The sequence below is a fragment of the Patella vulgata genome, chromosome 4, assembly GCF_932274485.2.
Source record: "Patella vulgata chromosome 4, xgPatVulg1.2, whole genome shotgun sequence".
NCBI lineage: Eukaryota > Metazoa > Mollusca > Gastropoda > Patellidae > Patella > Patella vulgata.
The window spans coordinates 79,102,850-79,119,859 of record NC_065882.2 but is presented as its reverse complement, the minus strand read 5'-3'; the positions used below and the strand labels follow the sequence as shown (position 1 = coordinate 79,119,859).

At 35.6% G+C, this 17,010-nt stretch overlaps 1 long non-coding RNA gene across 1 annotated transcript; it reads right to left on the bottom strand.

Moving 5' to 3' along the window:
* Positions 1 to 4,897: 4,897 nt before the first annotated feature.
* Positions 4,898 to 14,927, bottom strand: LOC130012478 (uncharacterized). Its single transcript, XR_008787909.1, has 7 exons — positions 14,822 to 14,927; positions 12,327 to 12,394; positions 11,619 to 11,750; positions 9,142 to 9,273; positions 7,486 to 7,640; positions 6,312 to 6,447; positions 4,898 to 5,896 (listed from the first exon to the last, which is right to left on the bottom strand). It is a non-coding gene; the product is annotated as an uncharacterized LOC130012478 (long non-coding RNA).
* Between the last annotated feature and the right edge of the window lie 2,083 nt (positions 14,928 to 17,010).

The following is a 17,010-nucleotide window of genomic DNA, read 5'->3' as shown; positions in this document are numbered from 1 at the left end:
GGTTGTTGGTGAAAACAAACTTTATTTCTTTTGGATATTACAAGCTCGATTTTTTTTTTATAAAAATAGAAATTATAATTAAGATAACAAACAAATTAAAGCTTATGATAAATAGCCGCCCGCTACCCATACGTACAAACAGTAATTAATATACGTACAAATAGTAATTAATATACGTACAAACAGTAATTAATATACGTACAAACAGTAATTAATATACGTACAAACAGTAATTAATATACGTACAAACAGTAATTAATATACGTACAAACAGTAATTAATATACGTACAAACAGTAATTAATATACGTACAAATAGTAATTAATATACGTACAAACAGTAATTAATATACGTACAAACAGTAATTAATATACGTACAAACAGTAATTAATATACGTACAAACAGTAATTAATATACGTACAAACAGTAATTAATATACGTACAAACAGTAATTAATATACGTACAAACAGTAATTAATATACGTACAAACAGTAATTAATATACGTACAAATAGTAATTAATATACGTACAAACAGTAATTAATATACGTACAAACAGTAATTAATATACGTACAAATAGTAATTAATATACGTACAAATAGTAATTAATATACGTACAAACAGTAATTAATATACGTACAAACAGTAATTAATATACGTACAAATAGTAATTAATATACGTACAAACAGTAATTAATATACGTACAGACAGTAATTAATATACGTACAAACAGTAATTAATATACGTACAAATAGTAATTAATATACGTACAAACAGTAATTAATATACGTACAAACAGTAATTAATATACGTACAAACAGTAATTAATATACGTACAAACCGTAATTAATATACGTACAAATAGTAATTAATATACGTACAAATAGTTATTAATATACGTACAATTTTAGGAATAATTAAATCATCCTAGATAAAGACGAGACAATCCTCATCGAAAAGTTGTTAAAAATAAATCATTTAAGTAACATGTATTCCATATAAGTATGTCATGTGGTATTTTCATTTACTTACTAAATGTCGCTTAATGCTAGGTTCCCTCTGCCGTGCGTGACGATAGGGTTGTCCCTATTGAGTCCACGGTCTGTTACGTGCAGAACCGTTCGGATACGATCAACATGATTGCTATGACTGACCTCAATATGTGATAAGACGTGATAGGATCATCACGATTACTCCGCGATTAAAACCACGATTTCAATCGTAGCACGAATCGTGATAATGGGAACATGTTTAATAAATCGGATCTGTAGAGCGTTTACCAGAATTAGTAAGGGGCGGTGGGAGGTGAAGAATGTATGTATCTACACGGACTTAAAAATAAGGCAATAATATAGCAAATAGTTATTTAAAAATGAATGTACTTTGTATAAATCAGAAAATATTTCATCAATTCGAAAATGATAACATATAGGATATATATACGAACTTAAAAATAGAGACATAATAAAGTAAATAATTATTTAAGAATTCATGTATAAATTAGAAACTATCTGATCAATTATAAAAAAAGGATGATATATAGGAATGATATTTAATACAAATAGCTTTTAAAGTTTAATATAAATTAGACAATAGTATATCAATTATAAATAGCCACACTGATCCGCAGTAAATATTCGCAAGGCCGCGACAATCACTGATAAGGATGACATCGATGCGACTTAATGAGCCACAAATATTAACTTTTTTCCCTCCGACAAATTAAATTCTAAAACATAGTTTTTATGTATTAAAAAAATAAATAAAGACGTTTGAAGTTTTTGTAGGTAAAAATTATTTCCTATTTTAGTGTAAATGGATATTAAAATGGGTAAAAGGCGCCATTCTGCTCGAATCAGTAACGTTTTATGTAAACAATGCACGCGCCATTGAGCCAATGGTTGACTCCGCGTGATATGACGTCATGTGTTGAAGGCAGTCATCTTTTACAGAGATATTAGAATACTTTCGTAATACTCTATAAAACAGATTGACAAATAGCATAATATATGCATACAAAAATATAAGTAGGGACTATGTATTTAAGAATAGAGTAATTTTGTATAAATTAGAAAATAATTATATCAATTACAAAAATCGTAAAAAAATATGAATGATATAAAAATACAAATTATGTAGTATGAATTCGAAAATAGTTTAAAAATTACAACTGGCATAACATAGGCATACAAAAATATAAGTAAGGACTATGTATTTAAACATACATTATGCAAGAACTAAATCTGCCAATTGCAGGTCTTTCTTTGGGCCTGAAATGTTATCTAAATTATTAATTAGACATTAATTAACTTATCCAGACCATAATCAACTATCGATGGCATCGCTAGCATGCGATGTTTATTGGATTAGGTTCCGATTTGCTGTTCGACTTCCATTCGTAATTATATCATGAATTGGATAATCGAGACTATGGTTTTTTTTATCCTACCTGCTTTTTGTAATGATGATCAAGACTAGGCCGAAAATTAAATTGTTAAAATCTCGATTCATTGTGGATCAATTTGACTGAAATTTTCATCAAATTCCCTTTACATTATCTAGTTTTTAACTGTTATAGTGAGAACTGACAGCTCTTTATCTAATCTCCCATAATGTATCTTTAAGAATACGGTAATTGTTTTATAAATTAGAAAATAGGACATGTATATCAATTACAAAGAGCGAAAACAAATATGAATGATATAAAAATACAAATACATGTAGTATGAATTTAAAAAATAGTATATCCAAATATAAACATCATAAAATGTAGCTAATTAAGAATGCACTTTGAGTATATCGAATACAAATATCATAAAATATAGCTAATTAAGAATGCACTTTCTGGTATAAATTAGAAAATAGTATATCCAATCCAAATGGCATAAATTCTGGCTAATTAAGAATGCATTTTCTGGTATAAATTAGAAATTATTATAACAATAATAAAAAGCATAACATACAGGAATGATATAATTATAATACGTACAAATGGCTATAGAATGAATTTGTTTAGTAAATAAATTAAAAACTGATAGCTATTAAAATAGCTACTAAATAATACGTGCATCTGGTATAACTTAGGGGGGAGACGGAGAAATAGCGTTTAACGTCCACTCGACAAAAATTAGGTCATCTAGGGACTAACATATGTGCGATTTCTTATTTCAATAATTCGATTACGCGAATGCGTTTGTAGCTGTGGTAGGAAACCGGGGGACCCGGAGAAAACCCACGATTCTGGACAGGCGATCCTACTCCTTGTCACGTTCAAGCGGAGAATTGAAAACCAATGACTCAATGACAGACCTTATGATCTAACGCACACGCGTTAAACCTTTTACCAAACTCCGCCTATTATTATCAAGATCTTCGTCTTGTTTACTATACCGTATTATGGACTTGGCACTTTTATCATCAGAAGCTTTTGTCACCGGGAATACATTACAAAAATGAAATGAAATGAAATGGGGTTTAACGTCCTACTGTTCTGCTCCTAACCTGGGTTAATGAAGACGGGCATACGCCATACAGTGTGCTATGAGGGAAATTTTGCAAGGGCAGCGGCGCTACGGCCTACTCTTATATCGAATTCCAACTGCCAAGGGATCTTTTATGTGCACGCCAATGTGTACACGGGACCTCGGTTTTTAGTACCATCCGAACGACTAGACAGCTGTCCTTGTCAGGCCCCCCGCCCTGCATCACTGACAAGGGGAAACCACGCCGGAAAATCGGGATGAGAATACATTACAAAGTAGATATATTGTGTACAGATCAGTAAATGGGGCTTTATAGAATATGACAAATGGTGGATAACAATGCTTTGATATGCAGCATTCATTTAACATAAAGTATGCTTCAATATGCAATACGTATGTTACAAAATCAATGTTTTGAAATGCAACATTCATTTTACATAATTAATACATATGTTACATGATTAATGATTCAATATGTAACATTCATTTTACATAATGTATGCTTCAATGTGAAATGTATATGTCACATAATCAATGCTTCAATATGCAAAATTCATTTTACATAATCAATGCTTCAATAATTCATGATCTAATACGTAACAGTCATTTTACATAGTCTACGTCGTATTTTTTAATATATAAATGTTACATAATTTATGCTTAAATGTGTAATATTAATGTTACATAATTAATGCTTCAATATGCAATGTATATGTTACATAATTATTGCTTCAATATGCAAAATTCATTTTACCTAATCTATGCTTCAATATGCAATATAATCATATCATGTTACATAATTAATGCTTTATACAATAACAAAATAACGTTATATTAGTTAGGTTGATGCTTACAAGTAGAATATTAAACCCCAGTTCATGTATGTATGCATTCATTTATTTATACTTACCAATACTTTATATAAACAAAGAAATATATACACATAACTGATGTATATGAGAAAGAAACAGTAAATATAATCTTTAATTGACATTTAGCGATTTAGAAACACATTATCAGAATTTAATTTTTGTGAGAAACAGTCGCTGGTTTTATTACAAGTATTCTCTTATCATTAATAATCAATGTTTTCCATCAAATGCCAGCGCTGTTTTAAGCCATGATTTATATTTTTGATTTGTTTTATTTGAATGGATCAGAAAATCAAGCAGGGGAACATTGTATGTATTGTATGTATGTATTGTATGTATTGTATGTATTGTATGTATGTATTGTATGTATTGTATGTATTGTATGTATTGTATTGTATGTATGTATGTATGTATGTATGTATGTATTGTATGTATTGTATGTATGTATTGTATGTATTGTATGTATGTATGTATTGTATTGTATTGTATTGTATTGTATTGTATTGTATTGTATTGTATTGTATTGTATTGTATTGTATGTATGTATGTATGTATGTATGTATGTATGTATGTGGTGTATAAATTATATGATATTTTAAAACAATACTCCATATAAAAATAAATAATATATTATGCGTTTCTCTAATATAAACATTAGCAAGAATTAGCGGTGGGTCTTACACATATTTACTATAATCAATACAGATTAATTCCACTGGTTGATTGTTCTTAACATAATAGTCTTGATTATCGATTAGCAATATGCAATAGAAAAAAAAATATACATTGAACGGAGAGGATGAAGATATTAATATCATGAATTATTAGCGTAAAATTTAAATGATTTTCATGTCATCTGATATAAGTTCCATTCATATGTGTACCACTATGGCGTAAATTAATTGGGCTTAACGAAGCAAAATTAGGTCAAAATTGGATTGAACTGATATCGATGAAGAAAGCCGGAAACTCTCATAAATATGATAGAGTTTTGGCGGTTCTGTCTGGACTTGGTGGGTGAGATCGGCTTAGTTTGGTCTTACGCGATTTTAAAGCTTTTCGTTGAGTCAAACGGCGTGGAATCGATCCCACACGTGTGCAAGATAAGGAAGTGGTTAAGACGCTGGCTCGCTAGCCTGGAAGTCTGGTGTTCGATCCCTACATTGGCCGAGAAAGTTCACCGGAATGCAGGACAGTTGTCTAGTCCTTCGGATGGGACGAAAAACCGAGGTCCGGTGTACACATTGGCGTGTACGTAAAATACCCCTTGACAGTTGGAATTCGATATAAGAGTAGGCCGTAGTGCAGAATTTGTCCGGGCAAAATTTCCCTCATAACACACTGTATGGCATATGCCCGTCTTCATTAGCCCACCAGTTCGGAGCAGAACAGTAGAACGTTAAACCCTCTAATATAAACATTAGCAAGAATTAGCGGCAATATTAACAGGTGTTGAGATATATATTAGCAGGAATTGGCATAAACAGAAAACCCATCTAGATATTCACCAACTGCATCAAAACAAAATTTTAACTGTTTCTGAAATTTACAAATACATGTACACAATCAATGACACTATTTTTGTCACGTGTTTCATTAGGGTATAATGTTACCAAAGAGAGATAATAGTCTAAAATATTAAACTTGCCCGATCTAAAGAGCTTATTTTGGGCCTGCCATGTAATTAAATGTATCTATATAGCAATTAAGGGTAAAAGAAAGATCTGCAATAGACATATTTAGCTCTTCCATAATGCATCGTTAAATTGTACGTATAGGAAGAGGTGGGGGGGGGCTTTAAAAATGAGAGAACATCCGAGAATACATTTATATCAAGACGTAAAGCTGACAGACGGACAATCGCGACAGCAAAATACGAAGAATCCTAGACAAAAGAAACACGACATCGTTGGTTCAAAATATGCAATGCCGTGATTTGATTTATAATACTTACAAAAGATGTTATAATCTGAGGTCTAGAAACTCTTAGTTGAACTAAAGTCTGTAAAATACTGACATCTTGTTCTATAGTTAATCTTTCTAATATAGCTGCTAGAACACAGAATACACCCGACTTCTCTACACCATTGCTGAAACAGTAGAAACATACAGACAATAATTAATGGCTTTATCATAAAATGGATGTTCACAGCACAATGTTCAAAAACTTGAATAAAATACATCGTTGACACAAACCAGGTTAAAGAATGTGGTTTTAAATTTTCGTAAAATATAATAGATATAATCTATATTGTTTTAATACAATACAACCAACTTACAACCAATTAACTATCATAGGTAAATATTATATTAATAACGTAAACCAACTTACAACCAATTAACTATGATAGGTAAATATTATATTAATAACGTAAACCAATTTACAAACAATAAACTATGATAGGTCACTATTATATTAAAGCTGCAATTTCATATTTTTAAGTTATATTTTTAAAATTTATTAAAATAAAGCCTTAAAATAGTTGGTATCCATAAACCGTCCTACCTTGTTAAAGAATAATCCTATTAATCATATAAGTCACTATTGCCAGCTGAGAAATTGGCAAAAATATCATTTTCAACTTCAAATTCGAACGTTTGAAGGTAGCTAATGCATGGAGGCAATAGGAAAACAAGGGCGGTAATTGTGTTATTATTTCCTGTGTCATGATTTTTAAGGGTGGGAAATAATGCCCATGGTCGTATAATAGTGAGTTGATAACCTATCGACCAAAAGACATAGAAATAATTATGTTTTGACTTTCTTAGAAAATATGAAATTCTCGCTTTAATAACGTAAACCAACTTACAGACAATGAAATATGATAGGTCACTATTATACTAATAACGTAAAAAAAACCTTACAAACAATGAACTATCATAGGTCAATATTATATTAATAACGTAAAAAAAACTTACAAACAATGAACTATCATAGGTCAGTATTAAAATAACGTAAACCAACTTACCGACAATGAACTATGATAGGCCACTATTATATTAACAACGTAAACCAACTTACCGACAATGAACTATGATAGGTCACTATTATATTAACAACGTAAACCAACTTACCGACAATGAACTATGATAGGTCACTATTATATTAACAACGTAAACCAACTTACCGACAATGAACTATGATAGGCCCATCTTCATTTCGTTGAGACCATGTTTTTATATCTTCTAACATAGTAAATATTGGACTGGCAGAAGTTGGTACCCCTTTCTTCGGATTCCAGAAATTACACTGATAAATTTTGATTCTTCTTTTTAAGTTGTTCTGATTTAAATAAACAAATTTTTAATATATGATTGGTAAGATTGGCATCTATTTCTAAATATACGACGCTTCGGTCATTGAAGTTTTATTCGGTTTATTTATGGATAAACCCTTTCCCTACCCTATTCTTCGAATGGCATTTAGTAATTGGAACATACACAATCAAAAACACACTTTTATGGATAACAATTATATAGATTTTGATTAAGTTTATTACTTTGCGGCGTTTTGATGAGGAAGCTGAACAACCTCGTGGGTTTTCTCCGAGTTCTCCGGTTTCCTCCCACTGCTATGGACCCCTACACGCAAGCGTATTATTGAAATAAAATTGAACCCTATGTTAGCCTCGAAATGACCTGGTTTGTGTCGAGTGGGCGTTACCCCCCCCCCCTCTCTCTCTCTCCCTCTCTAGCTTAGTCTATGTAAACCCCCTTATATGGTCAATAAGCGAGTTACCTCCCTTTATTGGATTAAGTAGTAGTTATTAGTTCATCCGTTGAAATTTATTTGTAAAAATTTTTTATGACTTTCTAGTCGTTTGTTTTCACCCTGTTTATTTTCAATGCTTGTATAAAAGTGTTTGTTTGTCGGAAATGAACAGTACTCTTTCTGGAAAGCGTACTGTTCAATACACGGATACTTTTATGCTTGTATTGGAAATAAACAGGACAGTTTTATCAAAGGTTGCCACTGGCAACGAGGTAGCAGTGGGATGTAATTTGGAATACTCGAATAACGTTCCGGAATCCAGACTTCATAGAATGGTAACAAATACATTTTATAGGCCAGATATATTAAATAATGGAGAGACATAGATATGGTCAATAAGTCAGTTACATCCATTCATTAGTTTAATTGTTTAACTGATAATACGGTGACTGCAATAAAATGTAGCTCTGTTAAAATATCGTCGACCCCTTAAACCAAATGCTTCTTTTATATGAATTCCAATGATGCGTGTGGGATACGTGGTGGGAATTGTGATCGAATAGAGGCGTTTCCAATTACCAGGTAACTGACACCTGCAGTAGCATAGTGTAACCTCGGTTGTTCGTCCAATCAGTTGGACTACACACTCTAATCCGTGTGTGGCATTTACCGATTGAGAACATTAGAAAAAACACAGTTTATATGGAAAACAATCACTAATGCCACGTTTCAACTATCGTGCAATGCGCGACGATAGGATTGTCCCTATGGGTCCACGATCTGCTACGCACAGATATGTTCGGATAAGTTTCGATACGGTCAACACGATTGGTACGACTGACCTCAATATAAGATAAGACCTGAAAGGATCACCACGATTAAAACCACGATTAAAACCACGATTTCAATCGTAGAACGGATCGTGATAGTGGGGGAACGTAGCATTATCCACAGCCGAACAATGCTCGGCGACTGGATGCGAACCGGCACATCTCTGGTAGCAAGCCCAGTATCCTAACCACACCGATGACAACATATTGAAATGAATGAATAAAGACAAGAATTTACTTACATCTAATTCACTGTTAATTAAACAGGTAACGACTGAATAAATACCATTCTCATGGTCTGTTTCATCTTGTTTGATTATATTATATGGTCCACAGTTCAGTTCATCAGTTGCTGGTATATATTGTCCAATATCCTGTAGAGTACAAATATGTATCATGTAAACTTTTAGGAACAGGATAATAAACTATAACACATATCAAACTATAACACATGGTAATAATAATAATAAATTTATTACATCACCCAAAAGTTGAATAAAACTTACAAACCTTTTTTCCATAATCAGAAATTGTATTTAATCGATAAAACTCAACCCGAGATGACAAAAAGAGCGAGGCCGAGGTTGTTCTATCGAGGGTGTATTTCTGAGGCATTTCTGACCCGGAGGGTTGGATGGCCGAATGGTTCGCGCGAGCGCGTTGTATCATAATGTTTGTCATTGAATCAACTGGCGTGGTTTCGATTACCCGGTTGTACGTGACAAGGAGCAAGATCGCCTGTCAAACCTCGTGGGTTTTCTCCGGGTCCTCCGATTTCCTCCCACTGATAAAGACCCCTGCGCGCAAGCGAATTATTGAAATAAAATTGAAGCCGAAATGACCTATGTTTTGTTAAACCCGATCTCTTTCCCCCCCTCTCTCTCTCTCTCTCTCTCTCTTTGTCATCCATATGGTGGCGTGTATCTGCTAGTTTTCAACACCTTAGGGGGCTACGATGGCTCAGTGAGTAAGATCAAAGAGATTTACCATTACAGGTTTATAAAACTAGAGAATACATTTTAGATTCATATTTGTTTTATCGTCCAATTATCTAAATAAATTGAAATATTCCATTTATACCATCTCTGATTATGGAAAAAATTATTTAAGGTTTAAAATAAATAAGAAATATCTATGTGAGTCAGAGAAGAGTACAGGGCTGACTAATATAAATATTTGTTTACTTAATTGCAATAGGACCACAGCGGAATTAGAATGTGTCTAATCGGATTAAAATACAGATCTATATTTTGTTTCAGGGAGTCACGGTGGCTAGGTGGTTAAGACGCTGGCTAGCTAGCCTGGAGGTCGGGTGTTCGACCCCTGCATTGGCCGAGAAAGTTCATCCAGATTTTCCGACGTGGTTTCCCCTTTTCAGTGGTGCAGAACGGAGGGCCCGACAGCTGTCTAGTCCTTCGAATGAGACGAAAAACCGAGGTCCCGTGTATATATTGGAATGCACGTAAAAGATCCCCTGGCAGTTGGAATTCGATATAAGAGTAGGCGATAGTGCCGCTGCCCGGCAAAATTTCCCTTATAGCACACTGTATGGCGTATGCCCGTCTTCATTAGCCCAGTATAGGAGCAGAACAGTAGGACGTTAAACCCCATTTCATTTATATTTTGTTTCATATTTTTATACTTTCTCAATGGCCTCCATTACACGAAGATCTGATCGGTTCTTGTGGTAGATAACACATCGGCGTGGGTATTTGCAAATACAATTTTTGATTTGTCTTCGTGGCTAATCCCTCACATCAACAAGAACGTGGGTTATATAACGACCCTTCCAGATCCTAGCAACGTGAAGCCAAAAGTAAAACGAAATTTTGAACTATAAAAAACAAAATGAAACAGGACCTGTGTTTAAATCAGATTGATAAACCACAACATATAGACCAGACAAGAGCCAATAACGTAATGAAATGAAATGAAACGGGGTTTAACGTTCTAGTGTTCTGCTCCGACTTGGGCTAATGAAGACGGATACACGCCATACGGCACCAGGGCCCACTCTTATATCGAATTCCAACTGTCAAGGGATCTTTTATGTGCACGCCAGTGTGTAAACGGGACCTCGGTTGTCGTACAATCCGAACGACTAGACAGCATTCCGCCCTGCATCACTGACAAGGGGGAACCAGAGCCAATAATTCCTGTAAAGATGAAAGTACCGTCATAGTTTACGCCTAAACATGGTTCCCTTCCTAACTTAATTTCTAGAACACCCGGTGTAACTTCTAATCTGATGAGTTCTAACAAACTTTGGTTGTACTTGCGGTTGCGGCAAGTTTAATAGGGGAGAGGGGTTTTGTCTCCCTTATCCCATTCAGATATTCGGGATAAAAATATTGTTTAAACAATTACCAACAATTTTATGTAAGTAAGTCCAGATGTATACTCCTTCGCAGTGTTTCGTTTGATTAGAGCTAATCCCACTTAACACTGCTATAACAAACACACTCCCTCAAAAGCTCTAGTATCAGAAGCCAATCCAGCAATGGCCAGAGAGAGATTTCTCGGGCCATTGCTTCAGGAATATGGTCCGGGCGGATGAGGCATGACGTGTGTACTCTACGCCTTCGTTAAACTCCACAAACCCACGATTCGTTTGCTGGGGGGGTATAGCGTGTCGTTATATCTTGTAATCAAAATTAGTTTTGTCCCTACCTTTCAGCTTTTCTGTTGGTTTAATAATATGTACATTTAAAATTGTTACCTTTCCTGTTTCTGTAATATCCATATTAACTATTGTAGTAACGTCTTGTTCTACAACCATCGTCCAGAAATCTATCACTGTATTTGGTAAGGGTGTTTGGGTCAATATATAAGCATCCTTCTTTGTGTAACTCTGTAAATATACCAAAATGTTGCCAATTTTAATATATTCGATATTTGATTAAGAAGCTGGAAATCAGCGAATGATTGACACCAAGAGACGGTCATTGACATTAAAGTCATCATATACAATACAAATACTGTGGCTTCGAACCCCGACGTGGACCTATGAGAAGAACCATCACGATTTCCCATACCCGACCTTTACTCTCAGTGGGGTGGGACTTCACGAAACGCAAAATATTACATCCTCACATTGACACGTCCACAGAGATAAATATTACCATAAAATGACGGTTATATCATGACGCAATTCTGTGATTAAGAGCGGGAAAGATGGGACGAAAAACCGAGGCACCATGTACACATTGACGTGCTTGTAAAACAAGTTGGCAGTTGGAATTCGATATAAGAGTAGGTCGTAGCGCTGCTGTCCGAGTAAACTTTTACTCATATCGCAGTGTATATATCGGAGCCGAACTGAAGGACGTTAAACTGCATTTCATTGACTAGTATTATTTTAAAAGCGATTTCCATAGCATTTCTAAATCCCTAATCTGGATAATCTTCCCATTCTAATCTGTCTTACCGATATAAGCAAAGCATTGATATAATCTGTTGTATTTGGTCTCGATAAACACAGTCTAGCTTTATCCGCTGAAATAAAAATAATATATATATAACCTTTAGAGTATATAACTTCAATATAATATTGTACAAATAATATGAAAAAAATAATAGCTTATTCTTTATGTGAATTAAATACAAATGAAATGAAATGGGGGTTTAACGTCCCACTGCTCTGCCCCAACTGAGCTTATGAAGACAGACATACGCAATGCAGTCTAACTTGAGGGAAATTTGTCCCGGGTAGCGGCGGTACGGATTTCTCTTAAATCGAATTACAACTGGCAATCTCGTCGCATCTGAACAACTATACTTTGTCATTTGCCGGGACCCCCGACTTGATCCATTGACAAGACGTGGGGGGGGGGGCCGGAAAAATCAAGATGAACTTTCTCAATCAACACCCGAATCGACCATGGGATCTACAGGTTAGCGTGTCAAAGTCTTACTCACTGAGCCACCGTAGCCCCTCTAAGGTGTTGAAAACTAGAAATTAACAGATACACTCCACCATATGGATGACAGAGAGAGAGAGAGAGAGAGAGATGGGTTTAACGTCCACTCGACACAAACTAGGTCATTTCGGGACTAACATTAATTTTATTTCAATAACTCGATTGCGCGTAGGGGTCTTAATTAAACCCTTTTCATGTGATGCAATTAATTTAGTTTGACCTTAGTACTGTTAGATATAAACATTTTAGTGCAACAATCAATACGTGTTTAGTCATTCGGATGGTACGAAAAAACGACTCCCGGTGTAAATTTTGGCGTGGACGTAAAAGAACCCTTAACAACTGGATTTCTAAATAAGAGTAGAGTGCCATTGCCGACCGAAATTATCATCATAGCACACTGTTTGGAGAGAGAGAGAGAAATGGGGTTTAACGTCCACTCGACACAAACTAGGTCATTTTGGAACTAACACATGGTTCAATTTTATTTCTATAATTCGCATGCGCGTAGGAGTCTTTAGCAGTGGGGGGAAACAGGAGGACCCGGAGAAAACCCACGAGGTTGGACAGGCGACCCTACTCCTTGTCATGTACAACCGGGGAATCGAAACCCCGCCAGTTGACTCAATGACAGACCGTATGATACAGCGCGCGCGTGCTAACCATTCGGCCATAAACCAACGAGGTTGGACAGGCGCATATTTTTGGTGTATAGGGGTCTTTATGATCAAAGTCGGTAAAGGAAAGTAAGAGATAAACCCTATTTCATTTCAGTTCGGAGCCACGGTTGGTAGGTGGGTAACACGCTGGCTGGCTAGCCTGGAGGTCGGGTTTTTGATCCCTGCATTGGCCGAGAAAGCTCATCCAGATTTTCCAGCGTGGTTTCCCCTTGTCAGTGATGCAGGACGGAGGGCCTGGCAAGGACAGCTGTCTAGTCGTTCGGATGGGACGAAAAACCGAGGTTCCGTGTACAAATTGGCGTGCACGTAAAAGATCCCTTGGCAGATGGAATTCGATATAAGAGTAGGCCGTAGTGCCGCTGCCCGGGCAAAATTTCCCTCATACCACACTGTATGGCGTATGCCCGTCTTCATTAGCCCAGTATAGGAGCATAACAAAAGGACGTTAAACCCCATTTTTATCCGATTTCAATGAAACTTGAAATATAGGTTTATCACCCAAAGATCTGGCTTCCTTTCGATATTGGCATGTACCGGACTGTAACTTCATGGATTATGGCCCGTGATTGTACGAAAAATCACGTTTTTAGCTTGTGAACACTGTAGAGGTCACAATTTTTATCCGATTTGGTTTAAACTTGAAATGTATGCTTATAACCCAAAGATCTCGGTTCCTTTCGATATTCGCACATATCGGACTGTAACTGCCTGAATTATGGCCCCTGATTGTACGAAAAATCGCGTTTTCAGCTTGTGGACCCTATAGAGGTCATAATGTTTATCCGATTTAAAAAAACGTATTATTATATCACCGTTACACCCTAAGGACGGCTGAGTTCGAATTTCGTGAAAATCGGCCCAAAACTGACAGACAAAGTGGCCGCCCTTCGTTCTCAAATAGCGTAAAAAAAAATGGTATATCAAGGTTGTGGACCCTATAGAGGTCACAATTTTTATCCGATTTTGTTGAAACTTGAAATGTAAGTTTATAACCCAAAGATCTCAGTTCCGTTCGATATTCGCACATATCGGACTGTAACTTCCTGAATTATGGCCCCTGATTGTACGAAAAATCGCGTTTTAATTGTGGACCAAATATAGAAATCCAAAAATTTATCCGATTTATAAAACCGTATTATTATATCACCGTTACACCCTAAGGATGGCTGAGTTCGAATTTTCATTTCATTTCAGTTCACTATACAAATTCTATGACTAAGGAATCAGTTTCCCTCATCTTGTAAATATTTCAATATTTAAGTTCAAGACGTGAAAGAAAATAGATAAAAAATGTTTAAAATAAAACCAATAAAACCACTAACATGCTAGTATTGACTGATCTCTGTTTTTATTTTTGTTTTCTTCTGATAAAGCTACTGAACAATCAGTTGATCTTTGCGGTGGGCATACATCATCAAGCATCTGAAAAATAGATTCATAGAGTACTATAAATTTAAAACCAGCGGGTGCCAGGCAGGATACGCCCAGATTTTCGAGAGATGGATAGAGAACAAGCTAACAAGAAAGTGATTTTTCCTACAATCAAGGGCCATAATTCAGGAAATTACAATTCGATATGCGCGAATATCGAAACGAACTGAGATCTTTGTGTTATAAACTTACACTTCAAGTTTCAACAAAATCGGATTCAAATTGTGACCTCCTCAGGGTCCACAACCTTGATATACCATATTTTTACGCTATTTGAGAACGAACGGCGGCCATTTTGTCTGTCACTTTTGGGCCGATTTTCACGAAATTCGAACTCAGTCGTCCTTAGTGCGTAACGGTGATATAATAATATGTTTTTTTTAAATCGGATAAAAATTATGACCTCTATAGGGTCCAGAATCTAAAAACGCGATTTTTCGTACAATCAGGGGCCATAATTCAGGAAGTTACAGTCTGATATGCGCGAATATCGAAAGGAACCGAGATCTTTGGGTTATAAACTTACATTTCAAGTTTCAACAAAATCGGATAAAAATTGTGACCTCTATAGGGTCCACAACCTTGATATATCATATTTTTACGCTATTTGAGAACGAACGGCGGCCATTTTGTCTGTCAATTTTGGGCCGATTTTCACAAAATTCGAACTCAGCCATTCTTAGGGTGTAACGGTGATATAATTATACGTTTTTTTTTAAATCGGATAAAAATTATGACCTCTATAGGGTCCACAAGCTAAAAACGCGATTTTTCGTACAATCAGGGGCCATAATTCAGGAAGTTACAGTCCAATATGCGTGAATATCGAAAGGAACCGAGATCTTTGGGTTATAAACTTACATTTCAAGTTTCAACAAAATCGGATAAAAATTGTGACCTCTATAGGGTCCACAACCTTGATATACCATATTTTTACGCTATTTGAGAACGAATGGCGGCCATTTTTTCTGTCAATTTTGGGCCGATTGTCACAAAATTCGAACTCAGCCATCCTTAGGGTGTAACGGTGATATAATAATACCGGTTTTTAAATCGGATAAATATTAGGATTTCTATATTTGGTCCACAAGCTAAAACGCGATTTTTCGTACAATCAGGGGTCATAATTCAGGAAGTTACAGTCCGATATGCGCGAATATCGAAAGGAACTGGGATCTTTGGGTTATAAACTTACATTTCAAGTTTCAACAAAATCGGATAAAAATTGTGACCTCTATAGGGTCCACAACCTGGATATACCATTTCTTTACGCTATTTGAGAACGAAGGGCGGCCACTTTGTCTGTCAGTTTTGGGCCGATTTTCATGAAATTCGAACTCAGCCGTCCTTAGGGTGTAACGGTGATATAATAATACGGGTTTTTAAATCGGATAAACATTATGACCTCTATAGGGTCCACAAGCTGATAACGCGACTTTTCGTACAATCAGGGGCCATAATTCAGGAAGTTACGGTCCGATATGTGCGAATATCGAAAGGAACCGAGATCTTTGGGTTATAAGCATACATTTCAAGTTTAAACCAAATCGGATAAAAATTGTGACCTCTACAGTGTTCACAAGCTAAAAACGTGATTTTTCGTACAATCACGGGCCATAATCCATGAAGTTACAGTCCGATACATGCCAATATCGAAAGGAAGCCAGATCTTTGGGTGATAAACCTATATTTCAAGTTTCATTGAAATCGGATAAAAATTGTGACCTGTAGACTGTTCACAAACAATTGTGGACGGACGGACGGACGGACGGACAGGGGCGACGACAATATACGTCCACATGAAAATGTGGGCGTATAAAAATAGCTTCATACATCAAAATATATTGCAAAAATATTTGAATGATATAGTTATGGTTTTGGTATTTAAATGGCTCTGGTTCCCTCTCCTGGAGGTCCTCGGTTCGATCCGTTGAGCAAGTTCCCCGGGAGGATTTTCCGGCGTAGTTTCAGTTGAATTTAGATTTAGTGCCGCTATCCTTGCAACATTCTCCTGTCGTGGCATGCTGTATGACGTATGCACGTATCCATTTAGTGCAGAAAAGAATGTAATACGATATCA